Source organism: Falco cherrug, chromosome 2, assembly GCF_023634085.1.
Source record: "Falco cherrug isolate bFalChe1 chromosome 2, bFalChe1.pri, whole genome shotgun sequence".
In the NCBI taxonomy this organism is placed as follows: Eukaryota; Metazoa; Chordata; class Aves; order Falconiformes; family Falconidae; genus Falco; species Falco cherrug.
This window is the reverse complement of record NC_073698.1, coordinates 61,120,147-61,139,851: the sequence shown is the minus strand read 5'-3', so window position 1 is coordinate 61,139,851 and position 19,705 is coordinate 61,120,147.

Below are 19,705 nucleotides of genomic sequence, written 5' to 3'. Positions count from 1 at the left end.
CTAAGGGTCATCTGAGGCCAACATTTATGATTAAGGTTATGGTGGGCATGGGAGAGAGACAAACAATGGAGCTGAAATTAGGATTGGAGCTGCCAAGGGAAAGGGTAGGCTGTAGGAGCAAAATAATAATAATAATAATAAATTTCTCCCCTAGCAACCTTTTAATCTGGTTTGGGGCGGGGGAGTTTAGCTTTTGGTCTAGGTTTGGGGCTGGAAATGTTACAAAGCCATTTAATATAGGTAATACTTGATTAAATCATGTTTGAAAGTATAATCTTACTTTCCAACAACTCAAGTATGTGAGTTCCCCAAGTTTATTTAATTCATATAGGACATGCTTTTCCCTAATTTATTCTTGGAGTCCTAAATAAATTAAAATGCTGATGACCACAGTGATAGTAGAAGTTTGATGAGTAACTGTTTAGTTTAGTACCAGCAGGAATAAATTCTTCTTATCAGCCTTTGAAGACTTTTTCAAGTCCCTTGTAACTGTTGAAGATCTTAAAGAACTTGTCACAGTAAGGCTCTCCATATCCCTATGAATACCTTTCTTAAAGAAATCTTTATGACTTGAGGTATTCAATGGTATCCTCACCCAGGATCAAAATTTCATAAAGAAAAGACCATGAAGAAAGTTAGCAGATTTAGATAATACAGCCTAATATGCTCAAAGCGCCTTCTCTCTTGCATAGTATCTGTGCCATGGGGAAAGATCAGGTGTTATTTTTTATTATACAATTACTTGTATATCAGTAATTTATTGTGCTAGGTGTAAATGAATTGGTAATATTTTCCTCTTTTTATTTAATAAATGTGCCTATCTGAACCCTCAATGGTATGTGTTTTTATAAAGCCACACTTAGAAGTCAAAGCAAATACAGACATTTAAACAGAGTGAAACACCACCCATTTTTATTGTAACGTACTGGCTGATCAGAAGACACAATAATAACAGGATTATACAAACAATTCAGGATATTAGCCACCTTAGCTAAAATAACCCTTAGCTATAGATAATGTTTTAATTAGCAGAATGTTTCCTGTCTTTGTGTTCCTTTGACTCAAATGGATGACTAGGTCAACATCTTGTTAACTGCCTCCACCTGCATCAAATCTGAAGTAATTTTCTTCAATAAGGGGGGTCATTACAGCAGTAAAAATAAAAGAAGACCAGACAGAGCTATGAATATTCAAGTTAAAGGCTTTCACAGTACTCAGATTTTAAGTAATGTGAATGCTTACTGTGCTATATCATCTCCATATCATACAAGTACATACTCATGATTCTCTTGGACATTGCTTAAGAGAGGTGCCCAGATTGAGTTCCCACCGGTAGGAAAGAGAAAGGGCAGAATTGTAGGGCATTCACTGTGAGGGCTTTGTGTTGCATTTCATGCAATGCATGTCACAGAACTTTTGAATTCAATGCAGTCACTGAAACCAGTACAGCAAAACACTGAATCTGCATTTGTGAATTTGAATGAACACACAACAAGCCCTTGTTAATAAACACAGTATATGATATCCTCAACAGCAGTAAATCATGAACAAAATATTTTGTGATTGAAACTTGACTGGATTAAAGATAAACCTACCTGCTAATTTCACAATTTTTTTCCCCTCAGAACCAAGAATGTGCAATTTATTCCTCCTGTCCTATGATGTGTGGGTTGGCCTGCCACTAGACTGCATGATATCCTGAGCACAGTATTTCTTTGATCTATTATGTGCAATGTAATGCATGCATTGTTTAGAAACAGGCTTCTTATACTCCACCAGCAGGTTTTAGTTGGTTGGTTGGTTGGTTGGTTGGTTTTTAATAACGTTTCCTTTCTCCTCTTTCATTTCAGAAAATTTGGGTGTTAGGAAAATACCTTCAAGCTCAGCAAGACAGAGCAAATAGAACTTCTAGAACCTCAAACAGATCTTTATGACCACGAAGTTGTAATTTTTTTTCCTTACAACTTAAACACTGTTTTGTTTTAGGTGTCATGGTGAATACAAGGTGAATGTAAAGGTACTACTTTGCAGTGAAACCACCTTTCACAGCTAGTACCTATCTTTAAGAAGCAATCTGTCACTAGTGGCTTCAGCCGCTACTGAGAGATGGACTACTCTTTATGTGTGTGTGAGAGAGAGATGGCTGGCACTCTGTCAGCAAGTGCTGGACTTGTTCATATTTGTAAATCTGCCTTGACTTCAAAGTGTGCACTGTGCAAAACAGAGCACTTCTTGAGTTTACATAAATCTTCCCTTCATGTCATGCAATTAGCACTCCTACATAATCCTTGTAGCTGTACTTAGGGAATCACAAATATTTTTGCAGTGTTTCTCAGAACTAAGCATGTATAATTGTATAGTAAGTGTTAGAGAGAGAGAGACACTTACATATAAAACACTGTGCCAACATATATGAATTTGAAATTCTGCTTGATTTGAATCAATTAGTCAATCATGGATTGAGTACAGGAATATAAATAAAAGTATTTCTAGGATTAATAATCATGTATTTGTAAAAAGGTGACATTAAATGTGTCGTGGTTTCTTAAGGTAGTTAAGTAATATGGCTTGCAATTGCAGTTATTTCCAAATGTGTGTGTAGAGCTGGTGTTGTCTTTGGCTGTCAACCTGAAGTCAGCCTTTTTATTGCAGCAAAAAGAACAGGTTGTGCTGATGCAGTGATTACCTGTGATATATTTAGTCAAAGGTGTAATTTTATTAACAGATTGTATAAAGTAAAGGGGCTTCCAAGAAATCTAGTCTTTCAGTTATTTAGAGGTTTCCTAACCAAAAGGAGACAGGATCATACAGAAAGGCCTAGCTTTGTATTGAAGTTAGTCATACCTCACTTTGCCTCCCAATAAATGGGGCAGCATTTAGAAAACCCTTTGGTAACCTGAGGTAACCAAGAAAAATTGAGTATATAATTGTTACTGCATCTTCAGAGGTCATGGGGAGCTCTGAACATGCAAGTGATGCAGGCTCAGACTTTTAACCTTTAAAATCTACTCCTGTCAAATGAAAAAAATCCTTCATTTTAGATTAATTTTAAAGCAAGTTCTTCATCTGTCGCTCTTTAAAGGATGTATTTTAACATGTGTTCCAGTGAGATATATGAAATCTCACATATTTATTTTAAGCCTAACTTATTTAAATTGCTTCAGCTACTCCTGTAAATAGAAATTGCCTTTTTAGCTGAAAATCTGCAGGTAAATTTTAGGAAAGTGAAAGAGGTTACAAGAAAGGGAAGGGGTAAGTCTTTCATACACGCATGCAGAATTATCTGATAAAATTACTTTTTCCTTTCAATTTTTGTGCTGTTTTTCAAAAACAGTATTTCCTGGGTTTTTGTGATAGAACGTGCAAGTACAGTATCCACTGGTACCCATGGACAGGATTTATAGTCTTCTGTGAGGAGCAGCTCCTCAGAAATGAGTACAGGACAGACAGGATTTTTTTTTAAGTGTAAAAAGACAATAACGGTATGCTGCCAAACTACTGCTTCTACAAGAAAGCATAAAAGACTACTCTAGTAAGGCCTCAGGACTACAGCTACTGTGGTTGCAATCAGAATAATACAGAAGTTTAATGCACAATGTTATTATTGGTGTTGCTTTAGCAACATTGGTGCAGCACAGTAGTTTGGTATTTAGGGAAACTGAACTCTGAATAATACTAACTAATATATGGTATTATAAGGATAACAAACCACTGTAGCATCCATTCTCAAAATGTGGGTGCTTAGGGGTGCATCATAGAACAGAGGAAGAACTGAATGATCACTTTTTTTAGTAGTATCCCAGTCTTCAACACTTTTCTGCACAGAAGCCCTTTGAGTCAGAGATTTAGTAATTACAAACTTTTTAATTTGTCTTACCTGAACTTTTACAATGATCCCTGGAAGACAAATGAATTTTCAGCCTCCACAAGGATCTTTTGACAGGGACTCCCCTAGTCAAAGTTTAAGGTCATCATCCTTTTACAAGAGTAAGTTCTCATGTACTTTCCATTTGCTGTTTAAACTGACTTAAGAGTCCAGTTTATAAATGAATGTCTGGAGCCTTTGTAGGGAAAAAAACCAAACCCAAACCATAAACCAAAACAAAACCAAAGTCCTAAAAGGCAGTATGTAGGCTCCCTCTCCACTGTGTAAGGTGGATTAGGTGTGTTGGCATGAAATACACAATAATAACTTCAGTAGGGAGCTGGCTAGCTTCCCATGACTTCAAGCTGCTGTAATGTGACCAGAAGGAAATGACAAGATCCAGGTAAATTTATCTCAGATATGGGTTGCTAAATACAGACATCTAACCAAATGTCTAGTGAAGCTGTCCTCATAAGGTACTTCACTTAGTTTTCAGTGGGAGGTGGGATCCTTAGAAGATACATCTCATATACGTATCTAAATATAAGCAGATAAGATTTTAACTCATTTTGATGGCTTCAAAATCACTTAGTCTCTCTCTATTGTCTTTATAGGGAAGTTGAAAGATTGCTTTTACTGGTCACTCAAATGTACCTGGGCAAGCTGGGTACATAAATTAAGATAACTGATTTTGTCCCATCACAAATTTTTTCAGACACATTCAATGTGTGTGAAAGAGAAAGAAGGATCTCAACTCAACTCTTCAGAGCCGGGCTAAGGATCTTATCAGTGAATCATTCTTAGATGTTGAATTACTATTTTTAAAAATTTATTTTAATGATTAAAAAAATAAAGATCTGTACTCCTTTTATTGTTAGAAGGAGTAAAAAGTTCATACTTTGGTATGTATATTGCTGTCAAATCAGCTGGTGATGGAGAATCTGTAACAAGTTATTTCCTTGACGCATTCTCTCTGCTCAGTTCTGATAACCAATTTTTACTTGTCCCTGAAGAATGAGATGCTAAGAATATATAATTAATACATACACCTTTAGAAGTGCTTTTACACTTTTGCTTTGTGTTCTTTTCTGCCACAAAACTTATACCATTGATATTCATTTGAGGTCATGAGCAAATGCAATATTCAAAACTTCTTTTCAAAACACTAGTCCAAGACAGTTTGTGGCTGTCTTGGGTTTTAAAGAGGCAGTTCTTTTATTAATTTATTATTTATTTTAATGTCTATACTTTTCCTGCTCCGTATGAACATAATTAAAATATGGCTCAAGGGATTTTCTTTAGGCATTCCAAAAATTTCACCTTTAGTCAGAGGCCAAGTGTAACAAATCATGGCTATTTATACCTGGCTCACAGGGTCATCAGCAGGGACCAGCTGTAGCTAAAATTCAGCCTCTATTGCTGGAACTAAAGAAATACTTAGATTTAAACCTTCCAGGCCAAAAAGAAATTATAAAGTTGACGCTACAGTTGTGTGCTGTGGTTCATTACAAAATAGCATTCAGAACTTGAGTGCCTGTATACCAGACACTTGAAACTAACCTTTCTGATGCAAGATGTATAATGAGTTGTATAAATGATGGACTGGCACTTGTGATTATGTTTCCCTAATGGCATGCACTGATGGGATTAGCACCTATTATTAAAACTGATTGCACACTTCATGGCTAAATATGCTTGCTTTTTTTTTTTTTTTCTTTTTTCTTTCCTCCAGGGGAAGGAGAAAGAAAAGAAAAAGCAGCTGATATGAGCATTTTCATAGAAACCTATCTGTTTTGACAAGAATAGATTACTTGGTGTAAGAGAAATAAACACTTGCATACTCCAGTATAATGCAGCAGGGAGGGTACTTGCCTGAAAAATCATAGATACTTCTTCATAGCCATGGTATGGCTGATTCAAACCCACAGTTTAAATATTACAGTAAACTCCCAAGTGAGAACTCTTCTTGGCCAGCCCCAGACATATAATTCTACATAATGAAATACTTCCACCAAGAAGAATCAGGAGATCTCACTTCAAAAGACAGTGTGTGAGAGACCTCATCTGAGATACAAAGGATCCTTGTTCAGCTCTCTGGTCTGAATTAATACAAAGGAGGAAGACCCGTTGCCTACACACCAGCCAAAATGCCCTTTGCTATGGACCATGTTTAGGTGAATAAGAACAGTATGTTTTTAGTGGCTTTACATTTCATGCTTTCAAGGTTTTAATTCAATGCAGACAGGAAAAAAAAAATCTTAACATTTTAGACTTTCTATGTGTGAAAATTCACTACTTTTCAATAGACCTTTTTTATTCTCAGGTGATAACTATCAGGGTGATGATTCCTATTCAAAAGTTAATTCTCCATTCAAAACCAGAAGAAAGTATCTGGTAATGGTATATCCAGAAAAGTGTAGCAGAACTGCTGATACCATCAGACATAAGAACTGGAGAGGTGAGCCATGAGTGAGGCCTGAAGTATAAAAAATCTAGACTGGTAATTTGTTGTTAAATTAGTTTCCAGTAGTGATTACAAGCCAAAATTAAGAATATTCTTATAAGTAATTGTAGTTCACTACCACACACAAATATTTGTTAGCAGACCGTAAATGAGGCGGCTGGGTTAAAAGCCTGAAGGAGGCTGAGCATTCAGAAGACAGTAAATAGTAATGATGACTTCTGAGTTCCACTGCTATAATAAGGCAAGAAGTAAATGGAGGTAGAGGAATGGAGGGAAAAGAGAATGAAAAAAAGGGAATTAGGAAGAATGCAGCTTGCACTCTAGAAATGAGAGCCTGATACTTCTGAGTGGTGCTAGAAATAGTACAGTTTTGAGGTTGAATCTGAATGATGTTCCTTAACTCACTTCTGTAAACTGGAATCATGCTGTAGCATCTTATGCCTAACTTATTTAGTCAGACCTGTAGTTTGGCTTTGGAGACAGATACCTGCAGTGATATGACCAGAAGGAGAAAGTAACCCTTGTGACTCTGAGAGTGGGATTTTTTCATTAGCTTCTAATAAAAATGACTCTCAGAGGGACTCCATATCATGGTGCCAGTCAGTATGAGGGTAAGTCATGCAGTGACCACTTTTAGCTATGGGGTCCATTGACCACCTGCAGTTAAGTTTGAGGACAAGAAGAAAAGAGGAACATTGTTCCTTTCAGCTCAATTTGCAAGTGAACTGTTTCTAAAGGAGTTTTGAAGACAGAATACTGTCAGTACTGAGTAAACTGGCTTACTGTTCTTTCAAAATAAAACCTAAATGCAGGGTTTATAAGTACCAGGAATTAGCATTACAAGACTTGCTTTAGTGTTGCTATTTATCTAGGGGTTGATTCTGCAACTTTGAAATTAATGGAATGTCATTCATTGAACTAAATGGGAAGTGAATTGGGCTCTCAGATGTTCTCAGACCCCCACAGAATAAGTCTGTTCTTCAGAAAAGTCAGATATCCCAACGGTCAAAACCTCTATTGCAAATCTAATTTACCATTGTATTAAAAAAAAAAAAAAAAAAAAAAAAAAAAAAAAAGTCCAAACCTTACAGCGTAGAACTTCAAAAAGTTTAGAGTTCATCTGAAGGTAAGCATATTGTATGGTTGTCAGCATCATCAATCTTCAAGCAGCTCATTTCAGATAGTTTTCCTGTATCCTCATTAAATAAATGAATACCTTATACTCTTAAGAGCAGTTGCATTAAAGTATCATAGCAATATACAAATCCCTAACTTGAGTCCAGCTCCATCCAGATAAAAAAAGATTACCTATATTAGTTTTAGTACATACAAACTGTAACACATTAAAGAATGCATTATTACAGCAGGTATTTTGGCAGATACAGGAGTACCAGAAAGGACATTTAGGACAATAAAAAAAAAAAAAAAAAAGAAAAACAATAGAAGCAACTGTTTTGCTCTGTAACTACCTGTAGCTTTGGAAGAATAGTACTTACCTTTAGTCTGTCCTTTAAGACTATGCATGTAGGTAGAAAGCTGGCATTTAAGACAATACACTATATTTTTGTCTGTTGTTTTTGATAACAGGATGGAAGGCACCGGTGCAGATCTCCTTCAGTACAGCCAGCTGGAGAGCTCAGTAGGATAAAACGGAAAAAAATAAATTTGCATGCACATTCAGGAGTAGTTAAATAATGCAGAGAACCTATGAATGGCCTGTGAGTGTCAATGTGTGCAGTACTCCAGGGAGACAACTTGAGAAACAGGAACTCACTTTTACTTAGCTGTCCTTAAAAAGAGCAGTTCACATACATTTTTTTAATGTACTTAAAATGAAAACCATAATGGATTGTTAGGTGTATAAATGAAACATATATATTCAGATTTGAATCATAAAAACTTAATGCTGAAAAAATGATGCAAAAATGCTGCTGTGTGTTAAATTTTCTCAACTTCTTTTGCTTCACATAAAGTGAAAGGTATTCTGGAATCTGAAGACTGAACTTTATGTTTTTGCCTTGTACAAGACTCAGCAATGATGCAAAATTGAATTTATTGCTAAAAAATATAGATTAATCATGAATTAATCACTCTTAATATTTTTAGCCTGCCTCAAGCCCATGATCTTGATAACTTAGTTAACTGTATATCTCAAATGGTAAAGGGCCTGCTCATAAGAAAGTTATGCAATTTGGTGAAATGTTGTGTGGAAAACTAACACAAAAATCAAATTTAAAATCAGGTTGGCAATCTTATTTATTTATGCATTGGAGTGTGGTCTGCATAAAAGGCAACTTAATCTGTATTTTGGAAATGAGTAATGGCTCTGTATTTCTCTGCTCTGTTTATTAAAGAAGTGACCCTAAGCGGTTTAAATGGCCTGGCTTTTATGCTTCAGCTAGCCTCAGGTGAAAGTATGTGTAAACAGAAATACAATTTAAATTATTTTCAAACATTACATGGATCCTTTTCAGGCTACATTCAGCTACTGTGTCTGATAACAGAATTTATTAAAAGGGAAAAGTACGTTGTTGTCCTATAAAGTCTAAGAAGTGTTTTCCTTCCAAATGGTTTAAGCACATGTGCTTAAGCAATATACACAGGTATACAGACATAGAGGTATACATAGATACAGGTACATTATGCATATATATATGTGTGTGTGTGTGTATATATACACATATAACCTCCCCAGGTAAGGATTAGTTTGACAATGTGCTGTACTGAATATTTGTACATTATATTTTATATATGCATATATATAGTATGTGCATGCACAAAGGTAAAATCAACAGCATAATCAAAATTTAATAAATTTTATAAATACACATTTGTAATGTGTATATAAGTAACAGGATACAGCTCCTGACAATCACATGGAATTTTTTTTTTAAAAATCAGAGATGGAAATGGAGAAGTACAAATAGATAACTATTAAGAAGCTATTCATATTATTAAAAAAAAATAATCAGGGCAAGTAAATTAAAAAAAGAAGTGCCCTCTCCTCTGTTTGAAGTGAGGCGTATGTTTGAAGTGTTTGACACTGACCATATTGTGTCTTGGTTGCTATGTAAATTAGTTTCACTTAGCTCAAAATAGCTCTGCTACAAGATGTTCAAATTTGGGGGGGGTTGTGTTGTGGGGGTTTTTGGTTATTTTGTTGTTGTTGGCTTTTTTTATTTTTTTTAGATAGACTTAAAGGGAAGGACAGAATTTAAAACTATGGAGATACTTCAAGGTAAGGCAAGACACCACAGGGCATCTCTTTATGGAGAGTTATTGAGGATATCTGAGGGAAGAAACCACAGAGACAAATAACATGAAATGTTTTCCAATGAAAAATTCAAAATAGCAATCAGATCAGAGGGCAAAGCGTGGTATCCAATGAGACCATCAGAGTTACTATTTTTGTACCAAAGGAAACAGTAGTTTATTTGCCTACAAAGCATCTGTTACTCTATTAGTTACCATATATAGTAATTATGTGTGTGTCCTAAAGGAAAGTATTCTTCTCTACTTGGAAAAGCATAACTCCCATCAAAACTAATGTGGATTTTTCACATGCTTAGGGACAGGTGAAAGGTAGCAGGAACCCAAATCAAGTGGTTTGCCTGAGGGCTTTTATTACTTGAAAATGTATTGGAAAGTAGTAGAACTGCATCAGAGGCAAAAATAAGTTCTCTGCTTATGTGTTAATAGTAAGCTTATATAGTTAACCACTGATTAACACACCTGTAAGGAGTTACTAAGTGCTGGGACTGTTCCCAGAGATGAAATGTTATTTCTGCTGACTCACCTCCATATTCAGATTAGGAAAATTTTACTCATCTTTCTAGACTGAATCTTATCCTGCTTTGGAATCTCAGATTTTTTCCTTAACAATTACGAAATTTCACTTCCTGCACAAAGTCCCTGGAAAAAAAACTCTCTAAAGCTGACTAATAATATTTTATCAGTATTAAAAAATGAAATTAAATATGATAACTAACTAAATTATTTAAACTATTATGATAATAATCAAACCTTAAAATTAAAAGTACTTACATGATGAAAAAGATATAGGAACCGATGTGTGTTATGAAAAAAACTATAGGCATACTGCAGTTTGAATTATTGCATATGTCTTTAGTCTAAATGGGTTCTTAAAGAATCTTCACACTGCAGAAGCAAGTGGGGTCAAGTACAGGAGAATTCCAGAAGAAATTTAAACAAAGATTCTTAGCTTTAGAAGAAAGGCACTTGCTTTAAGATAAAATGGAGAAATTCTGATAGAAGCGAGAATTCTGAATATGGTGTTCATCACTGAATGTCCAAGGAGTTTTGAACACTTTGCAGAAGGGCTGTTCCTTTAAATCAAATTTTGATACGGTTTAAAGGATTAGGATAGAAGCATATTCTGTTGTACAAGTGTAAGGTCGAGGAGGAGTATGCAGAGTAAAGGAAAATGGAAACAATGAAAATATGATACATCCAAATAATAAACAAGATACCGACATCTGTGGTTCTGACTAGTGCAATTTGTGAACCGAAGCCTGAAAGTGTGATATTTCTAAAATGAATGAATACAATTTTGAATATAATGATTAGCTATTAGGGAAGTGGTCTTGTTGAAATAAGATAGGATACTGTTCTTCTGTGTGGTTAGGAAACAAAGCTCTGTATTGCCATATCCCATTCCCAAATTTTTGTTCTTGACTGGAATAGACTGATACTGTTTGACCTCCTGTCAATACTGCCTAGTCACACTGCCAGTAACCTTGTTGTTTTGTCTCAACTATTCAGATTTCCTTCTGGCAGGTGAACTGATTTTGTAACAGAAATCACTGTTCAGCATCATGTTGCTTTTGTTGCAAATTTTCAGGGCATTCAGGTAAAACCCTTTATTCAAATGTATGAATATAATGTATTTACAGCTAACACAGCTAGGGAGTGACAGGCTTTGTCAAACCCTGGAGTATTGATTTGAATTAAGCAGCTGAGAGTTATTAATGTTAACTTAATATGAAGGCATATAGGAAAAAAATCCCAGTAGTTTCTACAGTAAATTTATTTCTTGATATGATGAACTTGCTTTTCAGCTCACCCACACATGTCTTCAGAATCTTTAAGTTGAAAGTTACTGTATTGCTACTGGGTGGGAAATATGAAGTGTGTTAACACCAAAAATGTGTTTATTTTGGCTCCACAAATTCTCTGATGTCCTGGAGCCGAGGGCATGTAGGAGAACTGCACTAAGGTAGCATAAAGGAACAAACAACTGATCTGTTCAAAAGTGCTGGCATAGAGATCTGTTGGCAAAACCTGGTGGAATGCCATTCTTCCCTCTGGTGCTAATTTCTCCAGAGGTAGTTGACTGGGCCCCTGTTTAGAAGTTAAGTCTTAATTAGTTCAGACTTGCTTGACATAATGAATGCCTCTTGAGAGCTGCTTGCTTTAATTTATGTATTTAATAATTCATTTTGCAAGTGTTTGTTGTGGGGAAGGCACTTGTTTGTTTAGGACAACTTTATGAATATAAATACAGGATAATTTTGAAGAAATCTGAGGTATAATTTTTTTTTCATGTTAAAAAAAGAGGTTGATGGAAAAAATAAATAAATTTGGAAGTCTCAGAATGTAACTGCTGAGGCCAGGATAGAGTTCTGCTCCTGCTCTGTTCTGTTTCTAAACACTGTCTGAAAAGCTGCACATTGGAAGGGGCAGCAGTAAAAATCAAAAGGTCAAATCTACTTTTCAGGTATAGTGCCCAGATGTGTGTCCCTTGAAGGGACATTGGGTCCGTAGGGCAGAGAGTCGCTATTTCATTTCTGAAGTATGTTATTGTAAAACTGGATTTTAATGGCTCTTGTTCATCTTATGTTTTCTCCAGGCTTCTGAGGCTTAACAGCAGAAATTAAATTTCACACCAGCCAGCCTAAGATGTCAGCATACTGTTTGGATTTAAATATCAAGTTCTGTTTTCAGTAACAACTAAATATGAACAGGAGTTTGCTAGCACATCTGTATCTGCACCAGTGAAACAATTTCCACAAAGTGGAAACACAGCAACTTTTCACACGTTCTTTATTGTGAGCAGAAAATTATTCAGACTGTCTGACTCTGCAAATGCTACATAAGCCTGTTAAAAAGGTGGAAAAAAGGATGAATAATAATGTATTTTACAGTGTTGATACTTCCCAAATGAAAGTAGTATCAGAGAATTGCACTTCTATACAAAAGCAATGAGAGAATGCCCCAGCCTTTACCTGATAGAAATATGGATGTGGGAGCTCATAAATGCAAAATAAAGTTATAGAACTGATGGTAAGATACTGGAGAAAGATATTTGCATGAATGAATATTTCTTCTTCCAATATTTTTATATACCTCTGACAGCCACTCTCGTTCCTAAATTTCCAGTGGTTAATTTTGATGGCCAAAGTTACTGGAAGAGGTCATGCACGCAATCAATGAAATATCAGCAGTGTTGAAAGTTTGGTGCCTTTTGAAATGCTCTAAATGATGATTCTCCTACATGAATTACCTACAGTGCCTGATTAGAAGTTGTGCTCAGAAAAAATTTTAACTCTTACAAAACCTGATCAGAAATGGCACTAGATTTTTTTACCTGAGTGATACTTACCTGACTATTTGTTAAATCTAGAAGACTGACAGTCAAGATCCTTCTTTTCTTGTAATGAAATTTGAGTTCCTGTTTTTCATCTATAGAGAGACTATCCTAGGGAAATCCTTGTTCAAATATCTTTTATTTGTTTGCCTATGTCATTCTGTGCTACAGAAGCCGCTTCCTGAAAGTTCCCATTTCAGGTGTCCAAATGTCCTTGCATTTTCCTTCATGGGCCTTAACCACTCAATTTAGGATCGTGAGTCCCTGTAGGTGGTAGAGCAGCGAAACGGTAAATGCTCCAAAGATGGGTGTTGTGATCCCGAGGTGATCACTGCAGCTCTGGCTCTGGGTAGAGAAGCACATTCAGCTCTTCTGAAGTTCAGGACAGAATTTCTAAATTGGATCTCCAAGGTAAATACACAGAAAGTGTGTATTACATCCCAGAACAGAGTACCAATTTTTTCAACTCTCTATAGTTGCCCCTCAGAATCAAAATCTTTGGCCAAAATCTTGCCTGTGTCATTCTGTCAAAAATCAAAAGCAGAATTTTGAACAATTTTCCCTGATGACATGTATTTTTACAACAAGACAAAAAGTTAATTATTTGGAGAATATTTTTTTACCAGCTGTCTACATGAGAATTCCTACTGAAGTAAAAAACTTCCTCATCCAAAGGGCTTTCTGGTGTAAGGACTCAAAAGTGACATGCACTGAAACTAATGATAGATCTAAGTTTCTGCATTCAGATCCAGGTCCAGACACTGGCATGTAAAAACTACACTATGTTCAAAGCTGGTGTGAAAACTTTGCTGGGAAAGATAAATTGTTTGGAAACCAGTTTCAAATTCTGAACACTACCTCCTCATTATTTCTATATTTTAATTTTCTTTAACCAGAATGGAAGGAATAGAGTAGCCATATTAATAAGTAGCTAATTTGTGCATGTTATGGCAACTCTCTGTATGGGGAAGGGATTTTTAGCCTTTTTAATGAGGTTTAATGACCATCAGAGTCACGTACACCTCCATCACTAAGTCTATGTATTTAAGAGATGGTGTTTGAGGCCAACAGCAGCTGTTGCAGTGACAGCAAAATATGCATATATGTATACACACACACATACATAAAATCCTGAAAGCCACAATTCCTTCATTAACATTATTGAAGGGATAAAATAGGTTTTAATTGTATGGCTGATTTCCCACAGAAATTTAATGGGGTAAGTATTTGGCAGAAATCAAAAGCTGTAAAATTCATGTTGTTTGTTCATGAAGTTAGCAGCGAGCTAAATCCTTCAGCTATTACTCAGGCAAAGATCCCATTGAAGTGCATTGAAGTGAACTTCAGTTTCCCCTGAGGACTAAGGTTTGCAGCATTTTTCTCAAAACAAATAACTATGTTGAACTTAGAGAAGCTCTTATGATTAGAGAGCCTTAAGGCAAGGACACTGTTACTCTAAAACATTTGTCTTTTTTTTCCCTCCTTCTTTCTTGTCTTTTTTCCCCCTTTTCTTTCCAGTATGACAGATGCAGCAATTTAGGGAAATAGCTTGAGACTGCATGGACATTTATTTTGATTAACAATACAAAACCAGTCAGTTGATTTCCGTAGGTGTTTAATTTTTAAATGTGTTCTGTTGGAAATATCATACATCTGCCTGGAGTGAGTAACCAAATAGCTGATAGCACCATATTTGTTCCTATTTTAGGCTTCCAAAGCCAGAGGCACTTGAACACCCATGTAGGATCCTAGGTTCTCGTGGAGGCTTGGAAGCTGGAAAGACCAAGCCATATAAGACCAATTGCTCCTGGCACTTAAAAGGCTAGTAAAAACAGGTTATAATGTTTACATGACTTTTTATGGGTCAGAGTTTATTATAGCTCCATTCTATGGCCTACAGCAGAGGAGCATTTTACAAGGTTTTTGCTTTGCCTAACAGATATGTTTCAGTGAGTTTCCAAGGCAGGCTATTTCAGCTGAGCCCCTAACATTTACAGATTTCCAAGACTTCCTTCACAGTGAAAGATACCTGGGAATTGGACAATATAAACCCAAATTGGAATGGACACAATTCATAACAATAAATAAAGCCTGTGACTACTAATCATAAGAATGTTTATACATGTCAAAAGACATTATATACTGCACTCAAAATGCTGTATTTAAGCACATTGTGAGGCCTATACAAAATTAAACTATCAAAATTTAGGGAATGCTAGAATTAAACTTGTTTGCTTAATCTCTTCCCTTCCCTTAATAAATAAATAAATAATTCTTGTACCTGGCCTGGCACAGGATTGTCTCTCATGAGTATTCTCCAATATTTTACTCTCTTTTCTTGATTCTGTTGTTGACGCATGTCTCATCTGTTTTACACTACCGAAGCCCTTTTTGTGGCACAGATTTATGGATTACCTCACAGGGTCTTCTTTGGTACTTATAGGCACAATTACAGTAGTACACAAACAGTCATGATGGAGACAAATTTTTATGAATAAAGAGTGATGCAAGGCAAAGAAAGTGGTACTGTGATGAGGGTAAAAAACATAATATTTTAAGAATAAGATCTTGAAATAGTTATTTTACTTGTGCAGTGGTAGCACAGTGGTAGTTAAATAATGAACCCTCTATCTCAGTGGTCCAAGGTCCTCGTCTTGCCTTCCGTTGGGAATCTGTGGGAAATTTGTGAGAAAGAGAGGAAGAAAAGGGAAGGAAGTAGGAAAAATTTCTTTCACAATTTTCATTTTGTGTTAAACTAATGTTAGATTTTTTTACTTAAAGATATGTTAGATACAGTATAGTGTAACAGGCCAGTAGATAGAGTGCTGGTGAGACTTAAAAGCAACATTCATAGTGATAAGCCTGGTGTATAAGTCAGAGTCATGATTTCCATGTTGCTCTGCTTAGTTCATATGTTATTTTGGTTCTCTTCTTCCTAGATGGCAAGTTTCTCCAAACTGGAATAGTTTCTTCCAGCCTTGAAATAGAACTTCCTAAGTGATAAATCTTGTACCATTGGAACTGGAGAACAATAATGTGAAATTTCTCATATATGTGCAGTTCATACTTCAGTCTCTGGTTATAAACTGCTTAGTGTGACTTGGGGAGGTAGAACATCATAGCCAGTGGAAAAGCAGAGGATTATTTTTTCCTGTGTCATAATTCAGTAACAGATGGGAAACCTTAACAGTTATGATTGAGTGAAAACAACTGTAATTTGTAACAATCCTGACATATTTATACACAAAACCTCAGTAATTCAGCATCAATTTTTAGCAACTTTCAAGTAAAAATTAGTACTGTCATCTGTAAATATTGGTGAGAAAAGAATCACCAAAGTAAGCCTATAGCCTATTTAAACACTGAAGTTTTAACCTAAAATATGCTGGTTCCCCACCGTCAGTGTTAACAATTCCTTCTTTGTGGAATATCAAGTGTTGTTATAAAAGTTCTGGTAACACAAATTATAGCCAAAGCTGACTTTCATTAAAAACAAACTGCTACACCATACTGTACAATAGCATTTTATTGAGTTTGAAGTATCTGGCTTCTTAACTCCGTTTAAGCAGCTGCTATCTCACTTCAGCCTGATCACAGGACTGTTTGAAATGAAAATAAAACCTGCTTTGTTTACATACCTCTTTTAACTATTATGGATCAAGAATTGTTTGTTCTTTCTGACAGCTTTTACAGGCTTTTGTTACGTTTTATTTTCACTGTGATATATGCTGGTAATTTTCTACTTGTTTTTTGTAAATCTTTTTCTACCAGCCACACCAAGGGGAGTTTAGCAGAAAGTCTGATGTTTCCTAATCCACTGCGACATATTGTGTACCCTTTGGACCAGGTATGCTTTCATACCACCATGTTCAATACAATATTCTGTTTAACAAACCATGTTTTGTTTTGTTTTTTTTTTTTTTTAATTACTATTATATTTTTTACTTCAGAGTAAAATGAATGTTTTCTGCACATGTTTAAACAATTACATTTTCTGTTACTGGTGATTGCCAGTAATAGTGGTATCACCTCAAAGAGTGATTTTAACTGGACAAAGAATCTTTCCTGCCTACTGTGCCATTTTCTCAGACGTGATGTCATGTATTAACATTTCTTGCTTGAGTAATGAAAACATGAACCATAATGACATTATGATAAAGATTAATTAGGTTCTAATTCTTAATTTTAAGATTTTTTTTTGTAGACTTAAGTGGCATTTCAGATCAGTTTATACTGAAATAACTATCCATGAGAATATATCATTAAATTTAACATCTGAATAAGGATGCAATACAAACAAAGCTGATAAATTCATTACATGTGTTATTTTTTTTTTAAATATACTGTTTCTTTCTGCTTTATACAAAAGGTAGAAATGAGCTTAAGAGTGATTGCTAAGCGAAACTTCCTAAGTGTTTAATCAAACAGTGACTTTTTAAATGGTGGAAACCAGTTTCCTTAAAGATGTTGGAAAAACCGTTTGTTCTCCCTGTTTTGAGACCCATGCTTAATAACATGTTTTAATAAAAGTAACTTTCCTTACATGGTCTACATATTTTTTCCTGTTGCTTCTTATAACTATTCTTATTTACTGTTCAAATATTAATAGAAACACACAAACACTAATGTCTAATGATAAACATTCTCCAAAGGCAAGATTTGAACTCTTAAATCACACAGAAATCTCTAATTTTAGCCTGGATATTAAGTGCAGTTTCTTCAAACAAACAGCATATCTCATCAGACTTAGATATAGAATAAAAATAACTGAATGCATGTCAGAATTGGAGTAGAATTTTTTGGCTACTGATAGTTGTGAGAATACAATCTATGGGCTCTCAAGATTTAGAGAAATGAATATGTAATGAATGTACAGAATTAAGTACATTGTGGGAACTAGGATAATATAAATAAAAGGCTAACAGAAGAAAATTGCCTACTAATTAATTTCATAGCTATATAGTAATTAGTAAGACTTCAATTGTATCTCTAGGCATAGGGCTGTATCAAGGGATCATACAGAGCCAAACTTTTTAGAAGAAAAAGATGATGAGGCATTTTGCCACATCTTGGGTATTGCTAAAGAATTTCAGCATGGCCTTATGTAATCAGCTGGTCTGAATGTTGTTATACTACACTGAATAATGGAGAAACTGAAAATGACTCCTGTCCTTGTGATGATTTTGCAATTTTGTCTCCCTGTTCTGAAATCTTATCTGTATCTAGCTTCAGTCTGGGATCAGCAGTCTTCCTGAATTTGAAAATAAATTCACCCAAGTTCAACCCCAAAATTTTAATTCCAGGAGTTGCCTGCTGGAACTCATTCTGTCTGCAGCAACTGGATCATTTCATATTTCACATTTTAAACTAGGAATATTTTTATTGAAGGCAAGATATTGTGAATCAGTATGGTGGAACCAGGGAGAAGTTCTGGACATTGTACTTCTGTGAGGTCTTTGGAAGTCTTCAGACCTGGAGCTAGGTCTGAATAGGAAGACACAGATGAATAAATGTCTTTGAACATCTTTGATATCTAGGGTTAAGCCCCATTGTTTAATGTTCTTATTCACCTGCTACACAAGTCTAAGGGTTTCAAGTGTTGCAGTTTTAGCAGTAGAGTTCCTTTGCTACCTTAACACTGGTTTAGTTCACGTTTAGTTCCATTAACATGAGTCAGACTGCAGGTCGCACACAGCAGTCAAGAAATATCCTTTGGCCTATGTCATTAGGTAGATGAATGGGTATTGCAGATTTGAGCTTTTTTGTGTGCCTTGGCATTCTCAGAGAACCTGTCTGCCTGGGGCTCACTCAATAGCTCATTAGATAACCCAGCACCTCATATTTCTGGGTTCTCTTGGAAGAATATAGATGGAAGACTCTCTCCTCTTTCTTGAAATGTTTCATTCTCCACAACAGTCCTTCTGGCTGACTGACTCTGTGGTGAAGACAGAATAATATTCCTATGAGACTTAGAGAAGGAAAAAGTGTAAAAGTGTAATGTTATTCCTTTAATAGTGTTTCTCGTAATTTTTCTTACATATATATATGTATAAAACATATTCCCTAAGTAGATGATAAAACCTGTTCCTGTAAAATAAAGATTAGGCTCCCACGTGACTGATTTTCCCAGGTAGAAACACTGTGCAGGTTGTGTAACTGTGTAGCAGAAGTGTTATTTTTTATCACTTGTTTCTCCCTGCTGTCCCTTAACTGTAATACACCTGTTTAGTTCCGTTCACTTTTCTATACAGGGTTTTCCAACCTGTGAAGTCATCTATTCAACTGATGTTTCAGAAAAAGGGTTTGGGGTATAATTTAGAATAAATGACAAATCCATTTTATAGTTCAGGGTGATCTTTCTCTCACCTCCATGCAATTCAGAGTCCTCCTTGATTTTGAACAGAAGACAGTAGGTTTTTTTTCCTTCAGAGAAAGCCTGAGTTATATTGTCATACTGGGCATAAGGATTGATTCCAGGATTAGCAACATTAGATGAAGTTTTTCCTGATAAACTTAACGCACCAACAGAGGGAATTCCAGTGACATGAATGCACTTCTAGATGGCACTGAAAATGTAAATTTCAAGTCTACTGATTTTGGTGAATTATATCACTAAGGAGGGTCATATATGTCAGCTGACACATTGGATGTTGCCAGCTTTAATTAAGGGATAATATTAATGATTAGGGGTTACATATTCAACAATAAATGGCTTTTGCATGTAATTAAATGTCACAGTGAAGGTAGGAATATAACAACAGCAAAACTA